The sequence below is a fragment of the Mirounga leonina genome, unplaced genomic scaffold (assembly GCF_011800145.1).
Source record: "Mirounga leonina isolate KUSES-001 unplaced genomic scaffold, KU_Mleo_1.0 Mir_82, whole genome shotgun sequence".
NCBI lineage: Eukaryota > Metazoa > Chordata > Mammalia > Carnivora > Phocidae > Mirounga > Mirounga leonina.
The window spans coordinates 53,004,015-53,031,501 of NW_023270825.1; positions in this window are offsets into that span (position 1 = coordinate 53,004,015).

The window sequence follows — 27,487 nt, forward strand, 5'->3', positions numbered from 1 at the left end:
ATATAGATCAGTGCCACACACTAGATTTGTGGTGTATTTTGATCTGTTAGAAGAAAGTGACTCCCAAAATTTTAAAGAAAGAAAAACTTATATATGTACAAAAATAAGGGTTGATATGAAGGGATGGAATATGACTGTAAAGATGGAAATTATAAAAAAAAATTATAAAAGGAATTGATAAGAAGTTGTTTGAAAAAAGAAAGAAGAGGATTTAAAAAAAGAAAAAAAGAAAAAAAAAGGGAGAGAATGTGATCAGGCAGGGGAGTAGAAAAAAACCTAATACTAGAGATTTAGGGTATATTTTGATCTGTTAGAAGAAACTATCTCAAAATTTTAAAGAGAGAACAACTTCTATATTATGCCAAAAATATGGGTAACTACTATGAAGGGATAGAATATGACTCTAAGAATGAAAAATAAAAATGTTTTTTTAAAAAAGGGATTGATAAGATGTTGCTTGAAAAAGGGAAAAAGAAAAATTCAAAAAAAAAAAAGACAGTTAAAAAAAAATTAACTTTGAAAGACGAAAGAATCATGGTAAAAAAGCCATGAATTCTATGTGTAGTATTCCCCTAGCGCTGGGCTTTTGCCATTCTCATTGATTGGTAAACTTGGTCTTGGCTGGCTGTTCTCACTGATCTTCTGGGGGAGGGGCCTGTTGCCATGGTTTCCAAATGTCTTTGCTGGAGGTGGAATTGCCCCGCCCTTGCCCAATCGGGCTAAGTAATCTGCTCGGGTTGCTCTCCAGAGCTTTTATTCCCTGTGAGCTTTCCGCACAGCTTTGGAGGCGGAGAGTGAAAATGGCGGCCTCCCAATCTCTGCCCCGGAGTAGCTGAGAATTCGGGGCCCTGCTCCTCAGTGAGCCCCCAGATAAAAGCAGTCAGTCACTCCCGTCTCCCCGGTCTCCGGCCGCACTCCATGCTCACCCAGCCTGTGACCACGTGTTTCTATCTCTGGCACCCGACCCCGGGTGGAGTCACCAAACCCAGCAGATCCCTCCCCGGGGAGAAAGGAGTCTCCCCGGATCTGCCACTTGTTGGGTCCCTGCTGGAGGAGCAGGGGCCCGACTGTGCTGCGGATCACGGTTTATGGCAACCCTGAGCTGAGAGCCTGCGCCTGGGCTCTGCCTCTGCAGCTGGCTTTCCTGCTCCATTACCTGGGAGCTCTGCCACACTCAGGTACCCCCGGTCTTTCTGTGACCCTGAGGGTCCCGAGACCACACTGTCCCATGAGGGTTCCACCCCCCGCTTAGCCACCGGAGTGACGTCCTTCAGCGGAGCAGAATTCTAAAAGTTCCGATTTTGTGCTCCGCGGCTCAATCACTTGCCAGAAGCGGCTGATGGAGGCCCCTCCCCCGCCATCTATCCTCCCGAATATCGCCTCAGATTCACTTCTCCACACGTCCTACCTTCCAGAAAGTGGTCGCTTTTCTGTTCAGAGAGTTGTTGCTATTCCTTTCTTCGATCTCCTGTTGAGTCTGTAGGTGTTCAGAATCCAGTTTTTTATATATTTTAGATACTAACCCTTTATTGGATATGCTACTTGCCAGTATCTTCTCCAATTCAGTATGTTGCCTTTTAATTTTGTTGATTGTTTCCTTAGCTGTGCAGAAATTTTTATTTTGATGTAGTCCCAATAGTTTATTTTGCTTTTATTTCCCTTGCTTCAGGAGACATATCTAGAAAAATGTTACAGCCATTATCCAAGAAATTACTGCCTGTGCTCTCTTCTAGGACTTTTATGGTTTCAGGTCTCACATATAGGTCTTTAATCCATTTTGCATTTATTTTTGTGTATGGTGTAAGAAAGTGGTCCAGTTTCATTCTTTTGCATGTAACTGTCCAGGTTTCTCAACACCATTTGTTGAACAGACTATCTTTTTCACATTGGATATTCTTTTCTGTTTTATCAAAGATTGACCATATAGTCGTGGGTTCATTTCTGGGTTTTCCATTCTGTTTCATTGGTCTATGTCTATTTTTATGCCAGTGCAAAACTATTTTGATTACTATAGCTTTGTAATATAGCCTGAAGTCTGGAATTGTGATACCTTCAGCTTAGTTTTTCTTTTTCAAGACTGCTTTGGCTATTCAAGATCTTTTGTGGTTCCATACAAATTTTAGGATTGTTTATTCTAGTTCTGTGAAAAATTCTGTTGGATCACAGTAAACCTATGGATTGCTTTGAGAAGTATAGACATTTTAACATTATTTGTTCTTCCAATTAATAAGCATGGAATATCTTTCCATTTCTTTGTGTGATCTTCAATTTCTTTCATCAGTGTTTTATAGTTTTCAGAGTAAAGGTCTTTCACCTCTTTGGTTAAGTTTATTCCTAGGTATTTTATTCTTTTTTGTGCAATTGTAAATGGGATTATTTTCTTAATATCTCTTTCTGCTGCTTCATTAGTACTGTATAGAAATGCAACAGATTTCTATACATTGATTTTATATCATTTGACTTTACTGAATTCATTTATCAGTTGTAGTAGTTTTTTGGTGGAGTCTTCAGGGTTTCATATATACACTATCATGTCATCTGCAAATAGTGGAAGTGTTACTTCTTCTCTACTTATTTGGATGCCTTTTATTTCTTTTCATTTTCTGATAGCTGTGGATAGGACTTCTAGTACTATATTGAATAAAAGTGGTGAGAGTGGACATCCTTGTCTTGGTCCTGAATGTAGGGGAAAAACTTTCAGTTTTTTAGCATTGACTATGATGTTAACTGTGGATTTTTCATATCAGGTCTTCACTACATGGAGGTATATTCCCTCTAGTCTCACTTTGTTGAGAGTTTTTATCATGAACAGATGTTATATTTTATCAAGTGATTTTTCTGCATCTATTAAAATGATTATATGGTTTTTATCTTTTCTCTACTTATGTGACATATCATGTTAATTTGCAAATATTGAACCACCTTTGCATCCTGGGAATATTTTCCACTTGATCGTGGTGAATGATTTTTTAATGTATTGTTGGACTTGGCTTGCTAATATTTTGTTGAGGATTTTTGTATCTATGTTCATCAGAGATATTGGCCTGTAGGTCCCTTTTTTTTGTGGTGTCTTTATCTGGCTTTGATATCAAGGTAACACTAGCCTCATAGAATGAATTTGGAAGTTCTCCTTCCTCTTCGATGTTTAGGAATATTTTGTGAAGAATAGGTATTAACTCTACTTTAAATGTTTGGTAGAGTTTGTCTGAGAAGTTGTCAAGTCCTGGCCTTGTGTTTATTGGGAGCTATTATTATTATTAATTATTACTACTACTACTACTGATTCAATTTCATTATTGGTAATCGGTCTGTTCAAATTTTCCATCTCTTACTGATTTACTTTTGCTAGATTATGTTTCTAGGAATTTATTCACTTGTTTTAGGTTGTCCAATTTGTTGGCATATAATTTTTCATAATATTCTGTTATGATTTCTGCGGTGTTGGCTGTTATTTTTCTTCTTTCATTAGTGATTTTGTTTGAGTCCATCTCTTTTATGTTTTTGTGAGTCTGGCTAGAGGTTTATCGATTTTTTTAAGATTTTACTTTTTTATTATAGAGAGAGAGTGAATGAGCATGAGCAGGTGGGAGGGGCGGAGGGAGAGGGGGAAATAGAGTCCCAGCTGAGCAGGGTGCCCAATGACTCAGTGCTCCATCCCAGGACCCTGGGATTATGACCTGAGCTGAAGGCAGACACTTGACTAAGCCACCCAGGTGCCCCGAGGTTTATCAATTTGGATGATCTTTTCAAAGAACTAGCTCCTGATCTCATTGATGGGTTTTAGTTTCTGTATAATTTGTTTCTGCTCTAATCTTTATTATTGTCTTCCTTCCTCTGATTTTGGGTTTTCTTTGTTCTTTTTCTAGCTTTTTTGGGTGTAAGGTAAAGTTGTTTGAGATTTTTCTTTCTTCTTGAGGTAGACCTATGTTGCTATAAACTTCCCTCTTAGAACTGCTTTTGCTGTATCCCAAAGATTTGGGGTCATTGTGTTTTCATTTGTTCCCATGTAATTTTTGATTTCTTCTTTGATTTCTTGGTTCACCATTCATTGTTAATAGTATGTTGTTTAACCTCCATGTATTTCTTCTCTTTCCAGATTTTTTCTTGTGGTTGATTCCTAGTTTCATAGTGTCGTAGTCAGAAAAGATGAATGGTATGACTTTGATCTTTTTGAATTAGTTGAGACTTGTTTGTGGCCTGATATATGATCTATCCTGCAGAATGTTCCATCTGCACTGGAAAAGAATGTGTATTCTGATGTTTTAGGATGGAATATTGTGAATATATATGTTAAGTTCATCTGGTCCAGTGTGTCATTCAAAACCAATGTTTCCCTGTTGATTTTCTGTTTTGATCATCTGTCCATTGATGTAAGTGGGGTGTTAAAGTCCCCTACTATTATTGTACTATGATTGATTAGTTCCTTTGTTTGTTTTTAACAGTTTTATGTATTTTGGTACCCCATGTTGGATGCATAAACGTTTACAATTATTATATCAATTGTTGGATTGTCCATTTATTATGATATAGTGTCCTTTTTTGTTTCTTGTTATAGTCTTTTTTTTTTAAGTCTATTTTTCCCAATATAAGTAATGCTACTCAGCTTTTTTTTTTTTTTTTTTTTTTTTTTTGACATCCATTTGCAGGATAAGTGTTTCTCCATCCCCTTACTTTCAACCTACAGGTGTCTTTAGGTCTGAAATGAGTCTCTTGTAGGTAGCATATAGATGGATCTTGGGTTTTTTTTAATCTATTCTGTCACCCTGTATCTTTTGATTAGCGCATTTAGTCCATTTACAGAGTAATTATTGATTATATATGTATTATCATTTTGTTACGTGTTTTGTGGTTGCTTTTGGAGTTTTTGATCCTTTCTTCTCTTGCTCTCTTTCATGATTTGTTGGTTTTCTTTAGTGATATACTTGGATTCCTTTCTCTCTTTATTCTTTGCATATCTATTACTGGTTTTTGATTTGTAGTTACCATTTGGTTTGTATATAGCCTCTTCTGCATCTAGCGGCCTATATGAAGTAAATGGTCACTTATGTTTGAACCCATTCTTTACTCCTCTCCCCACCTCATCCCCCATGTTTTAGGTATATGTTGTCATATTTTCTCTCCTTTAATTTGTGAATTCCTTGACTGATTTTTATAGTTATACTTACTTTTACTGTCTTTGTGCTTCCAACTTTCTATAATCTCACTATGGTCTTTCCTTTTCAGCATTCCTTTTAATATTTCTTGTAGGGCTGGTTTAGTGGTATGAACTCCTTTAGTTTTTGTTTGTTTGAGAAACTCTTTATCTCTCTTTCTATTCTGAATGATAGCCTTGCTGGATAGAATATTCTTGCTGGAGATCTTTTTCTTTCAGCCCTTTGAATATGTCATCCCATTCTCTACTGGTCTGCAAAGTTTCTACTGGAAAATCCACTGATAGCCTTATGGATTTTCCCTTGTATGTACCTGTCTTTTCTCTTGCTGCTTTTAAAATTTTTTATCAATATGTTTTGCCTTTTAATTACTATGTGTCTTGGTGTGGACCTCCTTGGGTTGATTTTCTTGGGGGATCTCTGTGTCTCCTGGATCTAGGTATGTTTCCTTTCCCAGATTAGGGAAGTTTTCAGCTATTATATCACTAAATAATTTTTCTGCTCCTCTTATTCTTCTTCTTTTGGGATCCCTATAATGAGAATGTTTTTAGACTTGATGGAGTTACTGAGTTCCCTAAGTCTATTTTTTCTTTTTTGAATAATTCTTTTTCCTGTAATTTGCTCAGCTTGATTACTTTCCATTACTTTGTCTTCCAGGTCACTCATTTGCTCCTTTGCTTCCTCAAATCTGCTATTTATTCCATCTAGTGTATTTTTAAATGTTTGCTTTTCAAAAAGATTTTATTTAGGGCGCCTGGGTGGCTCAGTTGATTAAGCGACTGCCTTCGGCTCAGGTCATGATCCTGGAGTCCCTGGATTGAGTCCCGCATCGGGCTCCCTGCTCGGCAGGGAGCCTGCTTCTGCCTCTGACCCTCCCCTCTCTCATGTACTCTCTCTCTCTCATTCTCTGTCTCAAATAAATAAATAAAAAAAAATCTTTAAAAAAAAAGATTTTATTTATTTAATTGAGCAAGAGAGATCACAGAGGGAGAGGGAGAAGCAGACTTGCTGCTGAGCAGAGAGTCTGATGAAGGGTTTGATCCCCAAACCCTGAGATCATGCCCTGAGCCAGAGGCAGACGTTTCACTGACTGAGCTACCCAGGCACCCCCATTTAGAGTATTATTAATTTCATTTATTGTATTCTTCATCTCGGATTGGTTCCTTTTTTATCTTTTATTAAGGGCCTTAATAATGTCTTCTACTCTTCTCAAGTCCAGTGAGTATCTTTATGATCACTTTAAACTCTATACCCAGCATATTACTTATATCCATTTTGCTTAGGTCTCTTGCTGTGGTTTTGTCCTGTTCTTTCATTTGAGATATTTTCCTCTGTCTTCTCATTTTATCCATCTCTCTGTGTCTCTTTCTCTATGTTAGCAAAGTCAGTTACATCTCCTGCTTTTGCAGGTAATGGCTTTATGAAGAAGAGATCCTATAGTGCCCTGTAGTACAATTCCCCCTATTCCCCAGGACCTGGTGCTTCAGGGAGTTCTTATATATTTGTTTTGTGTGCCCTGCTGTTGAGTCCTGGTCACTTTTTCCTTCAGTCCAGTTGACTGCAGAGGCTCTCTTTGTATGTTGTGGGCAGTGTTTTATACCTGTCTGGGTGGGGCGATTTAACAAGATGTGTGCTGGTCTGTTTGCAGAATGAGACCTGCTGCTGCTGGAATTGAGGTCCCACAAAACACTTGGGTTCAGAGACAGTGTGTTGGGGGGTTTGTGCTGGCTTTTTCAGGGAAGGGGCTCGCAGCTCAGGGATTGAGGCAAACATGACTGGGAAGGGCAGATCCTCAAAGCATGGGGAGATGGGCTTGGTGAAAGCAAATTAGGTAGTGAGTGTTAGCACAGAACTGGCTCCTGCAGGTGGCCTTGTGTTTATGCTGGGGGTGGGTGGGGAAGGGCAATGGTGTCTATCATCCACTTTGTTCCTGGAGTGGTCTCCCTGTGATCCCTGCCTCTCTAGGCCATGCTCTGAGATGAGTAAAGAACTTTCTCTCCTGTCTCCCCCTGGCAGGCATTTTTCAAACTGCTGTTTCCATGCTATATCTCCACTGGCTGTTTGTTGTGCTCTTTAAGGGTGGGTACTCAGCTTCCTAAAGCCCTCCAGGCTCTCCCAGGGCCAAACTAGTGGATTTTTAAAATTCTAGGTTTTAACTCTTGCTAGTTGTAAGAACTCACAAAATCTTTCAAAACATATGTTATGGGCATTCATCTTCCCCATGTGGGCTGTCCAGTGTGATAGTCTGTTTTTCGTCCTTCTCTATGCCACTGGCTCTCTCCCAACTGCTCAGATGGACACAGTCCATTTTATTCTCAAACTGTGTTTTTGCCCTTCCTAACTTCTTTGGTGTGGACTCTTCTCTAGTGGAGTTTGTTCTGCCTGTCTTCAGGTCATTTTCTGAGTTATTTGTGCTGATTTGAGTGTTATCTAGTTGAGGTGAGCTTAAGTTCTCCTACTCCTCTATCTTCCCAGCTTCCCCATTTAAATAATTATTGACAGGTAAGGATTTACTATGGCTATTCTGTTAACTGTTTTATGATTCTTTTTTGTACCTCCATTGTTTCTTCCTTCTTGTCCTATTACTTTTTTTCTGGTGTTTGCTATTTTTTGAGCTATAATGTCTTTTGGTATCAACATGTTCTGACTTCTTTTATCATGTTCTTCCATGTACTTGCTACAGGTTTATCCCTTTTGGTTACAATGAGGCTTCTGTAAAATATCTTAAAATTATATCACCCTTGATAGGGATTGCACTGAATGTGTAGATTGCTCTAGGTAGCATAGATATTTTAACAATATTTTTTCTTACAATCCATGAGCATGGAATGTTTTTCCATTTCCTTTGTGTCTTCCTCAGTTTCTTTCATGAGTACTCTATAGTTTTCTTTTGATTGGGGCATTTAGCCCATTTACATTCAGAGTAACTATTGAAAGATAGGAATTTACTGCCATTGTATTGCCTGTAAAATGACTGTTAACTGTATATTGCTTTCTAGTCTATGTTACCATCAACTTTTTTCACAGAACTGGAACAAATAATCCCAAAATTTGTATGGAACCAGAAAAGACCCCGAATAGGCATAGGAATGTTCAAAAAGAAAAGCAAAGCTGGTGGCATCACAATTCCGGACTTCAAGCTCTATTACAAAGCTGTCATCATCAAGACAGCATGGTACTGGCACAAAAACAGACACATAGATCAATGGACAGAATAGAGAGCCCAGAAATGGACTCTATGGTCAACTAATCTTTGACAAAGCAGGAAAAGAATATCCAACGGAAAAATGATAGTCTCTTCAACAAATGGTGTTGGGAAAATTGGACAGCCTCAGGCAGAAGAATGAAACCAGACCATTTCCTTACACCATACACAAAAATAGACTCCAAATGGTTGAAAGACCTAAATGTGAGACAGCAGTCCATCAAAATCCTAAAGGAGAACACAGGAAACAACCTCTTCGACCTCAGCCGCAGCAACTTCTTCCTAGAAACATCGCCAAAGCCAAGGGAAGCAAGGGCAAAAATGAACTATTGGGACTTCATCAAGATAAAAAGCTTTTGCACAGCAAAAGAAACAGTTGACAAAACCAAAAGACAACTGAAAGGATGGGAAAAGATATTTGCAAATGACATATCAGATAAAGGGCTAGTATCCAAAATCTATAAAGAACTTATCAAACTCAACACCCAAAGAACAAATGATCCAATGAAGAAATGGGCAGAAGACATGAACAGACATTTCTGCAAAGAAGACATCCAAATGGCCAACAGACACATGAAAAAGTGTTCAACATTACTTGTCATCAGGGAAATACAAATCAAAACCACAATGAGATACCACCTCACACCAGTCAGAATGGCTAAAATTAACAAGTCAGGAAACAACAGATGTTGATGAGGTTGCAGAAAAAGGGGAACCCTCCTACACTGTTGGTGGGAATGCAAACTGGTGCAGCCACTCTAGAAAACAGTATGGAGGTTCCTCAAAAAAGTTGAAATAGAGCTACCTTATGACCCAGCAATTGCACTACTGGGTATTTACCCCAAAGATACAAATGTAGAGATCTGAAGGGGCACTTACACCCCAATTTTTATAGCAGCAATGTGCACAATAGCCAAACTGTTGATGGACATCTGGGCTCCTTCCATAGATGAATGGATAAAGAATATATATATGATGGGATATTACACAGCCATCAAAAATGAAATCTTGCCATTTGCAATGAAGTGGATGGAACTAGAGGGTATTATGCTAAGTGAAGTAAGTCAATCAGAGAAAGACAATTATCATAGGATTTCACTGCTGTGTGGAATTTAAGAAACAAGGCAGAGGATCATAGGGGAAAAGAGGAAAAAATGAAACAAGACAAAACCAGAGAGGGAGACAAACCATAAGAGACTCTTAATTGTAGGAAACAAACTGAGGGTTGCTGGAGGGGAAGGGGTTAAAGGGTTGGAGTAAATGGGTGATGGACATTGGAGAAGGTATGTGTTGTAATCAGCACTGGGTATTATATAAGACTGATGAATCACAGACCTGTAGCCCTGAAACAAATAATACATTATATGTTAATTGAATTGAAATTTAAAAATAATACTAAAATGCAGGTTTTCAAAAAAATTATATAACCCTTTTTAAAAATGATAACTTCAATAGCATTGCTAAAGTTTACACTTTTATTGCCTCCCCTCACATTTACAGTTTACGTATTTTTATATTATGTATTTACTAACAGATTATTGTAGTTTTGCTTATTTTACATTTGTTTTCTATAATTAATATATAGTGCTGTATTTGTTTCAGGTGTACATTAATTCAACAATTCTATACATTACTAGAGATTTATCATGATTTATCAGAATAAGTATACTTTTAATCGCCTTCACCTATCTCATCCATTCCCCCAACCTTCCCTCTGGCAACCACCAGTTTGTTCTCTATATTTAAGAGTGTCCCTTTTTTTCTTTGTTCATTTGTTTCTTGAATTCCACCTATTAGTAAAATCATATGGTATTTGTCTTCCTCTGACTTATTTCACTTAGCATTATACTCTTTAGATTCATCCATGTTGTTGCAAATGGCAAGGTTGTATTTATTTTTTATGGTTGAGTAATAGTCCACTTGGGGTGTGTGTGTGTGTTACACTATTTCTTAATCCATTCATGTATGGATGCATACTTGGATTACTTCCATATCTTGGCTATCGTAAATAATGTTGCTACAAACATAGGAGTACGTGTCTTTTCAAAATAATGTTTTATGGTCTTTGGATAAATACCTAGTATTTGAATTACTAGACCATATGGTAATTCTATTTTTAATTTTTGAGGAACCTCAATGTTTTCCACAGTGGCTACACCAGTTATATTCCCACCAACAGTGTACAAGGGTTCCTTTGTCTCCATAGCGTTGCCAACACTTTGTTTCTTGTGTTTTTGATTCTAGCCATTCTGACATATATTTCATTGTGGTTTTGATTTGCATTCCCCAATGATTAGTGATATTGAGCATATTTTTATGTCTCCTGGCCATCTATATGTCTTCTTTGGAAAACTGTTATTCAGGCCCCCTGCCCATTTTTTAATAACATTATTTGTTTCCCAGGTGTTGAGTTGTGTAAGTTCTTTATATATTAACCCCTTATTAGATATATCATTCGTAAATATCTTCTACCATTCAGTAGGCTGTTGTTTTTGGTTTGTTGATTGTTTCCTTCACTGTGCAAAAGCATTTATTTATTTTGGTATAGTCCCAGTAGTTTAATTTTGCTTTTGTTTCCCTTGCCAAAGGAGACATACCTACAAAAGTGTTTCTATGGCTGATGGCAAAGAGATTACTGCCTATGTTTTCTTCTAGAAATTTTATGGTTTCAGGTCTCACATTTATGTCTTTAATTCATTTTGGTGTATTTTTTGTATGGTGTAAGAAGGTGGTCTATTTACATTCTTTTAAATGTGGATGTTGCTGTCCATTTTCTCAGCACCATTTGTTGATAAGACTGTCTTTTCCCCATTCTATATTCTTGACTCCTTTGTTGAAGGTTAGCTGACATTAAAGGAGAAACAAAAGGCATCAGAATTGAAAAAGGCAGGAGTAATTTTTGATATATTCAACATATTGAAAGAAATAAGCAATCAAGCCATAAAATGAAATGGCAGAAATGTAAATGCATATTGCTAAGTGAAAGAAGCCAATCTGAAAGGCTACACACTGTATTATTCCAACTCTATAACATTTTGGAAGAAGAAAAACTATGAAGACAGTAGAGATATTAGTGGCTGTATGATGAGAAAGCAACTTCGTTTTTCTGAGGGTATGACAAACCTGCTTACACCCAGAGTCTGACCATTTAGATAAGACTTGAGTTTAGGATGCCCCACAAATTCCCACTTTGCTTTTCTCAGGCACCTTTTAAAATAACCACTTAAGGGTTAAGCTGTAAAACTTAGTGACTTCCACCCCAACCACCTCAAAGTTATAGGTGCTTGCTACCCTGTTCTCTATTTCCTGTTCACTGGTGGCCTGAGATGGAAGACTGCCCTTTCTCAAGGTCAGTTGGACACCCTAACTTCTGGGATCTGTAAGTAATAAATCTTATGACTCTACTTCTTTTGTGTAGGACTGGGACTCACAGTATTGTTTTTATAGAAGGTGCAGTTGAAACTGTGAGTTTCACTTCGGAGTTTGGATGCAGAGGGAGCTACCTGCTGCCCTCTTGTGGGTGGCTTGTGCCTACTCGTTCAGTACACCGGCTCCACCTTCTCAAGACAATTGGCAATAGGAGGATAGAACTGTGGGTGCAGTATTTACCCCTGTACAATGCCTTGAGCCTGAAAAGCCCTCTTATTAGTCCTAAACAAGTGGTGGCACCTCAAACCAGCACCCTCCCTCATGAGATGATCAACAGATCTGTTTTGGCAGCTCTGGAGATCAGAGATCCCTAATGACTTAATCTCAAGATAGCCCAAATACAAATTAGAAGATGTTGCTCAGGCTCCGCAGGTACTTCAGGAGACTGATGGCTCCTCCCAAGTTGGATGCTCTCACCACTATAGATGCCCCAGCCTCAGCATCAGGATCTGGGATCCTGTGCCCTGACTGAGAGTGGCACCTTCCAAGGATCCTGCCATAAGGATCCAGCAGTGCTCTGGAACTGGCCCCACCTCCAGAAACAATCACATATATACTTCTAATTACCCATTAGGACCCACAGACATTTTACTGCTCCCATTGACGCTGGAGCCCAAATTACAGTACTCCCTGGCAACCCTTCCAAGCGTAAACAAGTGGCACACCTTAAGTTACAAGATATAGCAGGTAGGATAGTAGAAGGCATTCAGCTTCCCTTGGATGTCACTGTTAGAACAGTCTATTAAAAATCTTTTAGTGGCGGCAGCCCCTTTGACCCCGCCTTTCTTGTTATAGGATGGATGCCTTGGTATACCACCATGCCATCTGGAACAAACCCAAATTCCTGGCCTCCCTCATGGGAACTGTACATTGAAAACCCACAAGTCTGCTACTCCTGATTAAGATGGTAAATATCCCCTAATATTGCTTGCACCAAGGGACAAAGGGACTGCAGTCCATAGGCCCATAATTCAATATTAAAATAAGGAGTCATAAACACACCATTTCTCCTTTCAATTCCTCCACTTGGCCACTATTAAAGCCTGCTGAGTAGTCCCTTACAGTCAACTACTGAAATTTAAATGCACAGGTACATCTATTAAGACTCCCATACCCAACATTGTCCAATTGAGGATATCCAAAGGACTCCAAGAGACTACTTCGCCATGATCTATCTAGCTCATATGTTTTATTCAGTATTGACTGCCAAGGAGTCCCAACCACAGTTTGTCTTCACATTTGAAGGCACTCAATATACCCTTATGTGGATGTCCCTGGGCTACCTTAACAGTCCAGCTATTGCCCATAATCTTTGCCAATAAGACCTCGATGGTCTTCTGTGTGCCCTTGTACCATATGGCACTATGTTGATGACATACTCATCTGGGGCACCTCAGAGAATATGGTGAATGAGGCCCTAACATGACTGATGACCCAGTTACAACATAAAGGTTGGGCTATTGCCTCACATAAAATTCAAGGACCAGCTACAACTGTAAATTTCTGGGCATTAATTTGTCCTCTAAAGGCTGGGAAATTTCACTTGCAGTTCAACATTAATTGTTAACTATTCAGCCTCCCACATGCAAGCCCAGCACGTCTTAGATCTCTTTACATTTAGAACCAACACATACCACACTCATCCAACATTCTTAGACCCCTTTATTCAGTCACATACAAATCCTCCACATTTTATTAGGAAGAAACTCAACAGCAACATAAAGGTCACTTAATTAAGCCCTCTCTGATTCCCACCATCCTCTCTTTCTGGGCAGATGTACTGGCCACCATGAACTATATGTCTTGGGGCAGATGGTCTAAATGTGGCTCCTCCTGGTTTCCAATATGCTTTTGGACCAGACAAGTACCTATTATATCCCTTTAAAATGTCAAATTCTGGCCACTTATTGAGCTTTGTTAAAAACAGAGGCCCTCATCAGAGTGTGGTCTGTTCTGCTGAGTACCACATTCCTATTACATCACGAATAAGGGATGCCTCCCAATAGTAGTAGCTTTGTATGGCCATAAATTCCTTCTTTGCTAAGTTGGATATGGTGTCTTCAGGGATGAGCTAAATCCTACAGAACTTTCCAAATTACAGGTGGATGTGGCTTCCCTACTCGTTAGCTGCCTGGTCATAAATCTTGAGGAACTGGTGACAGTGCCCCAATTGTTTGAGCCTCAGGCAACTTGGGATAGCTCCGAGGAAGAGCTGATGGAAAAAAGGAGCCTGTGTAGTTCATGGATGGCAGCACCAGAACTCATGCAAGGTTGAGTCTACTCTGCCAGCAGCTTCATGCTGTTCAAAGATGGCAAGTCAGGATCAGCTTAGCTTACTGAGCTTGTGGCAGTACAATGGCTGTGTACAGTGCCTTTGCCCATGACAGGTCTCTGGTCCATAGTTTTACTGACTCATGGACAGGTGCTAATGGGCTAGCAGTATAGTCAGGTCAAAAGCAATGGGATGATTTTTACATTCTAGGCAGACCCATTTGGGGCGCCCCAATTTGGAAGGATATTGACCATGCACCAGTCACAATTAAAGTTACCCACTTTTTTTTTTTTAAAGTTACCCACTTTTCAACACATACAAATACTACCCCGTCAGAGGTTGTCTTTAACTGCAAGGTAGATTTCCTTGCTCTAATCCAGGTCACCACCTGTTTGGGGCTCTCAACCAACAACTCTTCCTGCTCCACCCCCTACCACAAAACCACAGCCCCCTTCCCACCTCCAGGATCAATTAAACCTCAACTCTACCATTCCAGCCAAATGGTCCCATATCTCTTTGGGTCATTGGGAAGCTGCTTCCACAATGGCCTGGGCCTGCAGCAGGGCCATTTTGCTTAAGGGAGCCCTTGCAAAATGCATTGTTTTGAGTTGCAAATTACATTCCCAAACCCAATACTAGACACTGCCTCTTCATTCTTTGGTTCCATTAAGGTACCACTGTTTACCCGCTGAAAGGGTGATTTCATAGGGCCCGTCTTCCATCAACAAGGACTACCCACTTTGCCACCATATCTGTGGATATTTTCACCAGTTTACTGCATGATACACCCACCAGGAACACCTATGAGGCACAGGTAATCTCTTTTGTAAGTGTATATTACCTCTATTTTTGTGCTCCTGACATTATTGACTCATATCAAGGATCTTATTTATTTATTTATTTATTTATTTATTTATTTATTTATTTTATTTTTTAAAGATTTTATTTATTTATTTGAGAGAGAGAATGAGAGAGAGCATGAGAGGGAAGAGGGTCAGAGGGAGAAGCAGACTCCCCGCTGAGCAGGGAGCCCGATGCGGGACTCGATCCAGGGACTCCAGGATCATGACCTGAGCCGAAGGCAGTCGCTTAACCAACTGAGCCACCCAGGTGCCCTCAAGGATCTTATTTTACTGTCCATGTAATACAGCACTGGGTTCTTCTACAGGGTATCTGACGGAACTTCCATTTTCCATACTGTCCACAGGCTTCTGGCATTATTAAATGGCTCAGTAATGTTTTAAAATCCTTGTTCCTTAAGTTATGGGGCAGTAGATGGACACTTTAATAGACTTCCTTGCTGCCAGGGACACCTATCACTTTAAACTCTTGGCCCTATAGCCACCACTCTCCTCACACCAACTGGGCTCCTCTGGCCTGTTATTATTATCATGGGGAATCTGAGGCCTTTATTTCATAGGATAATGTTATTTTCCCCAACAATTTTGAGTTCCTATACAAACTTAAAATGCTGATCATCTTACCTTCCAATATTCATTGCGATACATTCGAGGATGGGTGATGGGCTGTAACCCCCTGGTCATAGATAGTCCTCGCCCATTAGAAAAACAGACCCAATATGCTGCTTCTGGACCACACTTACCCACTTGATATGTTCCAGCTGAAATTTCAATGCATAGTGGCTTTACTGGATAGCTCATTTCTCCTGACCATACCTTCCCATTGGGAGTGGAAATAATTGCAGCTGAACCCATGGAAGGAATGGTGTTAATCTCTAAAAGGAGGAAAAGACACTCAGGTTTGTTGATACTAGCAACATTAGAAGATGACAGCATGGTGATACAATTGCAACACTTGTCCCTACTTCACTTTGGAGGAGGCCACCAACGAGCTGTAGACCCACAGCAGCCCCATAATAAATCTTCACGTGGGGCAATCAGGGGGAGGGTGCACCACTATAAAATGAAGATGCTTGCTGCTGCTGGCCTTACTCTGTGACTTTTGTGCCATCTGGGTTATGGGGCTTCTCCTTAATCTCAGAGAGAAGCAACACTAGCAAGTTGCTGAATCATATAGCGCTTGCCTGCAATTTCATCCCAGGATCAGAGGATGGCAATGTAGGAAGTCAGCCATAGTGGGGCTGCACTGAAATGACACCAAGTGTGAATACTACCTGGGCAATTTTAAATGGAACCAATGGCACAAATGCTTAAAGACCACCAGTCCTGTTCAAATGGTCACTGACATCTTGACCGCCATTGTAATTTTAACCCTAATAGGCTGATAGGCTTCTGTAGTTCAGAACCATGTCTGGTAACAGAAGGCCAAACATTAGATTGTCAGGAGCATATAAATAAATTTTGTTTAAAACAGGGCTGCATATGTGCCTCCAACCTTTACTATTTTGGATGGAAACCTCTGCCTTAGAGGAGGCACTGCCCAGTCATTTGTGAGGCATACTCCTGAGGACCCCAAAAATTGAGATACCAGTAAATGTTCCTAATGGTGCAAGCAAACCTTAATTGGAGCATCCCAAATCTTTGTGACCACTCGGTCCCTCAGTTCCCCTCGTGGGTGATTAACTGGGAGAGCTAGCCCTCTCTGGGATGGCTCCATCCAGCTATGACAATGCTGGAGATGACAAGCCCAGGCCATGACAACACCCTGGCCCATAACATCACAAGACACAACCACATCCAAATACAGCCTTCTGCTGTAACAGAGATGGCATGGTGGTTGATGATGGTGAGCACTTCCTGGGACTTGACTGCTGTACGAAATGCTTGTTTATCTAAATTCTCTGCTGATGATCCCCTTGATTGGCATTTTGTAGAATTGACTATGTGTTTATTCCCAAGTCCCCTTGCTTACTACAGTGCTTGCTGCTCAAGTGTGAGGCAATACTGTGATTGCCAAACTGCTCTCTGCTGCACCTTTGAGCTTTGGAAGGCCAAGGTATGTGTTGAGTTTCACAACCTTATGGGGGCCCCTTGAACACTCCACTTAGCTGTTTGATTTCATTACACCCCATTAGATTGGCCTACATTATGCATCCTACTGGAAGTTAGTAAGTTTAATTTTTGGTGGGAGGATCCTTCCGTGGTGGTGGATGCTGCCACCACCACAGCATCATATTTTCCAAGATCACAACCACAGAGTCACTTCTCTAAACCCCCTCAACGGGGCCCTTCCCTATGGTCACTAATCAGAATTCCACAATCCTCTCATTCAACCACTTCAATAGGCTTAATATTTTTTTTTACAATGGGCAGATATTGGAACTCATTTTTGGGGCCATAGTCATTGTTGGGCATGTTACCAGGCTCAACAAATGCTGTTTCCTGAGTTATTGGCCTACCCAGCTAATTTACTGACCCTCTCCCCATTTGCCCAACAGAAGGCAATCTATGCATCTCTGCAGTTTGCCTGGCCACTTTCTATGGTGCTCAACTGCTCCCATGCAGGACACTTCGCAATACAGTATGTGGCACCTGGCAGGAGCCCCCACACGCCTTTTATAATCCTCCATATCTGTCCAGGTACCAACATCACATGGATGAATATAACCTCATCCAAAGGAGCATAAATCTCTATGGTCTTGGGCCTCCCAACCCCGTCATCTAGGTGTAACCCTAACTTAATCCCTAATCAAGCACAGTGTTCAGTGCTTTGGGGCTGTCACACATATGTGATTTGCCATATGTGTACTTCATCCCTCAACTTACAATATGTTTGCTTCTGTGTCAGGCCCCAGGGAGACCTGACTGTGGATACCGATATACTTTAGTCTCCCTGGGACTATCCTTATAAGTCACTGAGCAGAACTCTTTCTGACCCCACAAGTCAAAAGCCTGCAGTATTCACCTTCATTATACTGGGAGTAGATCTGCTAGTATTCCTCATAGGGGCGTGACAAGCACTAGCAAATCATGAAGGCAAACACCAACCTGTCAGCCACACTGGCTGAATACACTCTGGGCTGTTATACCAAAACCTAGCCTTAATACAGCAACAGTGTGATTCTTTAGCACAGATAGTTTTGGATAACTCTTTAGCTTTAGATTACTTGTTGGCCCAGAAAGGAGGTATATATATTATAAAGCGTACCTCCTGCCACATGCATATTAATGATAATGGACAAATTAAGACATATACACATAAAATGTCCCAACAAGGACAAGAATTCCATAATCTTATGCAGGTTTTTAATCAAATACTTACCATAACCTTATCCCAAATAAATAAAGGGGCTTCATTTATTTTTATGTCTAGACCTCAACAAATGGGGAAATGGTTACAGGCAGTATTGTAGAGTCATTTTTGCTTTACTCAAATTTTTTTTGTGCTGGGTGACCAAAACCCTGCTGGTGGCTTTTAATATTTCCTATGATTTTTTATAAAGAGTAATGACTAGGCTGAGTTGTTGCATTTTACCATATAATAACCCTGTTCACACCCGGAGTCTGTTCATTTAGTTAAGGATACCCCCCATAAATTCTTGCTTTACCTTTCTCAGATTTAAAATAACCATTTAAAGTTAAGCCTGTGAAAAATTAGTGACCTCCAGAGAGGAGAGTTCAAGATGGCAACCTAGAAAGACCCTGAACTTACCTCTTCCATGGACACACCAAATCTATACTTACTTATAGAGCACTTCCTCCTGAAGAAGTGAGGACTGACTGAACAGCTTCTGCACAACAAAAGACATAGGGCACACAAGAAAGATGGAAACACGGTAACAAAGGGAATCCCCATCCCTGATACAATGAACTACAGTGAAGAGGGATAGTACTAAGGGATTATGAGCAGATTTGTCTGCCCTGATGCACAGAAAAAAGCCATGGTTTAAAAGGGCAACTAGAATATAAAGGAACCAACCCTAAAAGCATGACAAAAGGTGGAGCTCTTTCTGTGTTAGAGGGGATGGCAAGCACCATGGTTTATGTTCCTCTTCCACCTAGGCTGCAGATGGGAGAAGGGTCTGGTGCCTTACCTCAGCAAGCCCCAGGTTCCTAGCCCACACCAGTCCCAGATGCCCTAAGGCACAGAGAAAAAGTTGCCATTTAATAGAGCAACTAGAGGGGCACCTGAGTGGTTCAGTCAGTTAAGCATCTGTCTTCTGATCAGGTCATGGTCCCAGGGTCCTGGGATGGAGCCCCATATTGGGCTCCCTGTTGGAGGGCCTGGTGAGCACCACTGTTTACATCCATCCCCCCTACACCTTGATGGCTTGGATAGGAGCAGGGTCCAGGCACCATAGCTGACCTACTCTTTCAGTGAGCCCCAAGACCCTAGCTCACACCAGCCTCAGCCATCCTGTCAAGGTGGCCCCAACACAGTGCACATCAGGACATCCTTGGTCAGTGCTCACTGTAGCTCCAACCATCTTGCCAAAGTGACATAGGCACAAAACACCCTAGAACACTTAGCCACCAGATGCTTGCAAAGGTACCCCAGTGCAGAGCACCTCGACCTCTGGGCCCACATCCACTTAGGCTCCAGCTGCCACACCATCTGCCCTACTCCATGCAAATGGAAGCAAAAAAAAAAAAAAAAAAAGGCAGGGTAGCAGTACTTCAATACTTATATCAAACAAAATAGACTTTAAAATGGCTATAACAAGAGACAAATTAGGGGATTACATAATTATAAAAGGACCAATCCAACAAGAGAATAAAACAATTATAAATACCTATATGCCTACCATTGGAGTACCTAAATATGTAAGGCAAATATTAGCAGACAGACATAAAAGGAGATGTTGGCAGTAATAATAGGACTTTAATACCCATTTACATCAATGGATAAGTCAGACAGAAAATAAGAAAATAATGTTTTTGAATGACATATTAGACCAGAGGTATTTAATATATATAGAACATTCCATCCCAAAACCACAGAATATAAATTTTTTTAAGTGCACATGGAACATTCTCTAAGATAGATTACAATTAAGGGCACAGTCTCAATAATTTAAGAAGACTAAAATCCTATCAAACATCTTTTCTGGCCCCAGTGGTGTAAAGCTAGAAATAAATTACAAAAAAAGAAAACAAAAATATGCTATTAAACAACGAAGGGGGTCAATGAAGCAATCAAATAATAAATAGGGAGGAGGAGAGGGAGAAACAAATAAAAATGAAAATGCCATGATCCAAAGTCTTTGGAATCCAGTTCTAAAAGGTAAATTTATAACAAGTCAGGCCTCCTCAGGAAGCAAGAATCTCAAAGAATCTAAACTGACACCTAAAAGACCAAACAAAGCCAAATGTTAGAAGGAAGGGTATAATAAATATCAGACTAGAAATAAATGAAATAGAGACTAAAAATAAAATCAATGAAACCAAGAGCTGGTTCTTTAAAAAGATAAAGAAAATTGATAAGCTTTAATCATGCTCTACAAAAAGAAAAAAAAGGAGCTAATTAAATAAAATCAGAAATGAAAGAGGAAAAATAACATTTGACACCATAGAAATATAAAGGATTATGAGGTACTATAAAAAATTATATGCTGATAAATTCCTAGAAGCATACAATCTTCCAAAATGGAATCAGGAATAACTAGAAAAACTGAGCAGACTGGTTACTAGTAACAAAATTGAATTGGTAATCAAAAAACTCCCAGCAAAAGTTCAGGACCAGATGGATTCACTGGTAAATTCTACCAAACATTTAAAGAAAAGTTAATACCTATTCTCAAATTATTCCAAAATAGAAAAGTTTCTAAATTCATTCCACAAGAACAGCATTACCCTGATACCAAAACCAGATAGAGATACTACAAAAAAAAGAGAATTACAAGCCAATATTTCTGATGAACATAGATGCAAAAAACCTCAACAAAATATTAGCAAACCAAATCCAACAATACATTAAAAAAATCATTCACCACAATCAAGTGGGGTTTATTCCAGGGATGCAAGTGTGGTTTGATATTTGCAAATCAATCAACATGATAGATCACATTAACAAGAGGAAGGAAGAAACCACATGGGCATCTCAATAAATGCAGAAAAAGCATTTGACAAAATTCAACATCTGTTCATGATAAAAACTCTCAAAGTAGGCTTAGAGGGAACATGCCTCAACATAATAAAGGCTATATATAAAAAAACCCATAGCAAATATCCTACTCAATAGTGAAAAACTGAGAGCTTTTCCCCTAAGATCAGGAACAAGACAAGGATGTGAACTCTCACTACTTTTATTCAACATTTTATTAGAAGTCCTAGCCACAGCAATCAGATAAATTGGTAAGAAAGTAAAATTGTCACTATTTGCAGATGATATACTGTATATAGAAAACCCTTAAGACAAAAACTATTAGAATAAATGAATTCAGTAAAGTTGCAGGATACAAATTAATATACAGAAATTTATTGCATTGCTATACACCAATAATGAAGTAGCAGAAAAAGAAATGAAAACAATTCCATTTACAATTGCACCAAAAAAAAAAAAATACCTAGGGATAAACAAAGTTGCTGAAAGACCATATTCTGAAAACTATAAGACATTTATGAATTAAATTGAAAATGACACATTGGAAAGATATAACATGCTTATTGGAAGAATTAGTATCATTAAAATCACTATCCAAAGTAATCTATATTTTCAATGCAATCCCTATCAAAATGCCAAAAGTATTTTTCACAGACTAGAACAAATCTAAAATTTGTATGTAACTGCAAAAGACCCTGAATAACTAAGGGAGTCTTAAAAAAGAACAAAGTTGGAAGTATGATAATCCCAGATTTCAAGATCTACTTCAAAGTTGTAGTAATCAAAACAATATGGTACTAGCACAAAAATAGACATGTAGATCAGTAGAGCAGAATAGAGAGCCCTGAAATAAACCCATGCTTATATTGTCAATTAATCTAAGATAAAGAAGGCAAGAATATACGATGGGGAAAAGAAATCCTCTTTAATAATTGGTGTTTAGAAAGATGGACCACTTTCTTACACCATACACAAAAACTTAAAGACCTAAATGTGAGACCTGAAACCATAAAACTCCTAAAAGAAAACATAGGTAGTAGGACATTGATCTTAGAAATGTATTTGTGGATATCTCTCCTTAGGCAAGGGGGCGGGGAAAGCAAGAATAAACCATTGGGATTACACCAAAAAAAAAAAAAAAAAAGATTTGCACAGTGAAGAAAACCATCAATGGAATGAAAAGGCAATCTATGGAATGGGAGAAGATATTTGCAAGGGATATAACCAATAAGATGTTAATATCCAAAATATACAAAGAATTTCTACAACTCTACGCCAAAAAACAAAACAAAACACATAATATGATTAAAGAATGGGCAGAGGACCTGAAAAGACATTTTTCCAAAGAAGACATCCAGATAGCCAACAGACACATGAAAAGATACTCAACATAACTCATCATCAGGGAAATGCAAATCAAAACCACAGTGAGATATCACCTCACACCTCTCAGAATAGCTAAAATCAAAAACACAAGAAACAACAAGTGTTGGTGAGGATGTAAAGAAAGAAGAACCCTCATGTACTGTTAGTAGGAATGCATATTGGTGTAGCCAATGTGGAAAACAGTATGGAGGTTCCTCAAAAAATTAAAGAAATACCATATGATTCAGTGATTCTGATATTGTTATTTACTGAAAGAAAATGAAAATATTATTTTGAAAAGATATATGTACCTCTATATTTATAGCAGCATTATTTACAATATCCCAGATATGATTCACTGTCAATCTGTAGGTGAGTGGATAACGAAGTGGTACGTATGTGTGTACGCACACAGACAATGGAATATTAGCCATAAAAAGATGCAATCTTGCCATTTGTAACAATATGGATGGACCCAGAGAGTATTATGCTTAATGAAATAAGGTCAAAGACAAATACCATATGATTTCATATATTCTAGATTTTCCATATGTGGAATCTAAATAACACAACAAATGAACAAACAGACCAAATAAAAGCAGAAACAAACCCATAAATAGAGAATAAACGGGTGGTTTCCAGAGGGGAGAGGTGTGGGGGAGTACAGGCTTCCAGTTATGGAATGAATAAATCACAGGGATGAAAGGTAGAGCATGGGGAATATAGTTAATTGTATTGTAATATAATTGCAAGGTGATTGATGGTGTCTGCACTTACGGTGAGCATGGCATAGCATAGAGTTGTTGAATCACTATTGTACATTCTGAAACTAATGTAACACTGTGTGTCAACTATACTTCAAAAAAAAATTAGTGACTTCTGCCCCAATTACATTATAAGTGATATGTGCATGACACCCTGCTCTATATCTCCTGCTTCCTCTGGGCCCAGGATGAAAGATTGCCCTTTCCCCAGCTCATTTGTGCCCTTCCAATTCTGGGATCTGCAAGTAACAAATCTTGTGACTCTATTTCCTTTGTGTGGGTGTATTGAAACTGTGTCTTCAACCAAACAGACCCTATGAGTTTCACTTCTGGAAAGTGGGAGCTTGGATGCTGAGGGGGCTACCTGCTGCCCCCTTGTAGGTGGCTTGTATCTCCTCTTTCAGCAGGTAATGATCTGCATATTCTTAATTTAATACACCAGCTTCAACTTCTCAGCACAGATTGCCAGGGGTTGGAGGGGGTGGGAAAAATAGAGCACAGAGAATTTTTAGAACACAAAATCCAGTTTGTATGATAGTATAGTGGTAGATATGTGTTTTTCCAAGCCCATAGAATGTACAACACCAAGAATAAACCCTAATGTAAACTATGGACTTTGTGAGATAATGACAGGTCAGTGTAGATTCATTAACTGTAGCAAATATAACAGTGTGAAAAGGGATGCCAATACTGAGAGAGAGTGTGCAATGTGTGGGTACAATGGGTTAATGCAAACTCTGTAATTTCCACTAAATATTTCTGTGACCCAAAACTGCTCTAGAAATAAATTATATTCACTTAAAAAATTAAGGCATAGAAAAGTATGTACTATGCTAACACCAATAGAGAGAAAAAGTAGTTATATTAATTACAGACAAAACCAACTTCAGAACAAAAAAATTATCAGCAGTAGAGGAATGCCATAATGATAAGTATCCCCAAATTATAACAATCTTTAATGTGTATACACCTACCCACAGAGTATCAAAATTTGTGAGGCAAAAACTGATAGAACTGCAAGAAGAATTAGATATTACACTATTGAGATTTCAACACCTCTCTTTTAGTAAATGATAAACAAGGAGAAAATCAGTAAGGAGAAAATTGACCTAACCTAATTAGCACTCTCAATTAATTTGATCTGATTAATATTTATAGAATACTTTATCCAACAACAGTAGGATACACATGCCTTTCAGGCTCCCATGGAATATTCATCAAGATAGAATGTAATGGGACACAAAACACATCCTAACATATTTAACAAAACAGAAATCATATAAAGTAGTTTGAAGACCACAAAGGAATTAAACTAGAAGTCAGTAAGAGAGAGAATGCTCAAAATCCCCAAAGGTTTAAAAACTTAACAGTATACTGCTAAATACGTATAGGTCAAAGTCTCAAGAGAAATTAAAAGTATTTTCAACTAAATGAAAATATTACTTCCCTATATTTGTGGAATGCAGTGAAATTGCTGCTTAGAAAGTTATTGTATTAAATACACACATAAGGAAAGAAGAAAGATCTAAAAGTCAATAATCTTAGTTTTCAGACAAATAAGAAAACAGATAAAAATAAAGTAAGCCTAATTACAAGAAAACCATACTACAAGAAAGAAAAACTACAGGCCAATATTTCTCATGAATATAGATGTAAAAAAAAACCTCAACAAAATATTAGCAAGTCAAATACAAGAATGTATAAAAAATTATACATCATGACTGATATTTATTCCAGGTTTGTAGGACTGTTTCAAATTTGGAAGTCAAACAATAAAATCCAATACATCAGACTAAAGAAAAAAATAACATATATGCTCATATCAATAGATGCGGAAAAAGCATTTGACAAAATCCAACACCCATTCATAATAAAATACTGAACAAGCTAGGAATTGAGGGAACTTTCTAAACTTGATAAATAATAATTAAAAAAATAAAACTATAGCTAAGGTCATACTTAAATGTAAGAAACTTGACACTTCTAAGATTGGCAATAAGGCAAGGTTATCCTCTCTCAACACCCTTATTCAAAATTGCACTGGAAGTTCTAATTAGTGCAATGAGACAATAAATAATGGGATTATATAGCTTTGAAAGGATGAAATAAAACTATCTTTGTTCATAGATGACATGATTATTTATAAAGAAAATACCAAAGAATCAACAAAGAAAACTTCCTGGAACTATTAATCGCATCCTTTACTGGAACCAACTGCATATTTGCAAGATACAAGGATAATATACAGAGCCAAATGTTGTCCTGTATCCCAGCAATTAACAATATGAACCACCAAATAAAGTGGTATTGGATTATAACCAGACATATTAAAATAAATATCCATGAGTCCATATTGGCATATTTTTGTTAAATAGATACTTGGAGGCAAAGAGACAATTCTCTTACATAGAATTTTTAAGAATTTATGTAGAACCTATAGAATGTATAATATCAAGAGTGAATCCTAATGTAAACTGTGGATTTGGGATAAAAAAAAAAGAAAAAAACACATTTATGTAGGTATTCTGCCCTCAAGGAGATGGAGTCTTACTCTCTAACCTTTAAGTGTACATTGCACATGCCGACTTCCTTTTAAACTGTAAGGTATGGAAAAGAAGAAAAAAAAAAAAACTTTAAGGCTGGAAACCTGAAAAACAATGCTTTCATTAGGAGATCAAAGTAAATATATACAGTGTTGAAATGTTGATCATATACACTCCTGATATGCTGTGATGAAATGGCACTTTATCTCTGTGGTCTTCTTTCCAAAAACCCATAACCACATTCTAATTATGAAAAAAAAAAATCAGACAAATCCCAGAGGAAACCTAAAAATAAACAATCATCTTCACGTTTGTGTTTTAAAAACTGTAGTAAATCTATAATTCAAAAGTGGAAACCAAGGTTATGGCTCCTGTATCCATTTCATAAATATTCCCTTCATTATTGGAAGCTGAACTGTTTAAAAGTCAGTCCCATACTAATCAAATTTGGCAATTTTGAGGGGTTTTTTTTCCACTCTATGCTAGTCATAATATGTTTTTAGAGTTAGAAAGCTATCAACATAGAACCCCAGTTATGGCTGTATTTTGATTATTTAAAATACCTACACTATAAAACTACTGTATATAATACACTTCTGGCTACATTTCTAGAGCATTTAAATATTTTGGAATATAATTTACATTAACAGAATTTTGAAGGACTTCATTTCTACTTGCTTGAATCCAGTGAATTGTTACTATCTAAGTGATAATTTGGGTATTTTTTTGTATTTAATATATGAAACAATTTATGAGTATATTATACTATTTTTTATTTCCTTTGCTGTTCAAAACAATGTGATTTCTTATACTAGTACCATTTATTTCCTTTTATGTAAACATTTTTTCCCCAAAATGATTTAGCATAGTATAAGCATTTATGCTTGAAGTTAAGTTGCTCAGTTTAGTTATATGCTTTAAGGAAAAATATTGTTTAAATAATATTTATAAAATGCATTTTCCTTTGTTCCATAAATTACTTAAATACTATTCTAACATTCCTAGAAATTGAACTTCATTTAAATGTGTAAACTTTAAACTGCTTTTGAATGTGCATATTTGTGTCACTTCTGAAGTGATATTTACAACATAATGTGTTTTTCTGTTAGGTCATTATTAGAGATAACATTTCTCTCCACCTATATTATATTTAATACTATTGTTATCTGTATTTTGATAAGAAATATGTTTTTATTCATGAATAACAATTTGTTTGAAAAATAAAAACAATTTGACTTAGATATCCACAAAAATTTATTTCAAAGATGAATACTACTCCCTCATTAAGTCTTTCATCTCTATACTTAAGATGAATTGTCAAGTCTTTATAGAGGTTACCATTCATGCTGGTTAGCATGTGCACTCAGAGAATTAAGGTTGTAATTGATAACTCTTCCCTGAATTGCTTAGGTTTAAATTTAGCATTAAGCATTCCATAGTAAGTTATTTCCTAAAAGTCCACATAGACACAACATGCTCAACAGAAAAATGAGATCTTTAGGGCCTTAATATTACTAATTGGAAACATATTGGTTTAAAAGCCATTTAAAAACTGAAAGAAAAAATGATTAAAGACCTTTGCTCTATATACATGAAACTTGTTAAGTCAACGGTTTCATCCTTTTGAGCTCTAATCAAAATATTTAGTGGGGTCTGGGAAATGAATTTTCCATCCTTCCTGATAATCTTCCTGTGCCCAAAGCTTAAAATCAATTAAATGACACCAGTAAACTATTCTGAAAACTTTGCTTAGAAAGAAACTCAATATGTTTCTTTTTCAACACAGGGAGCAGAGA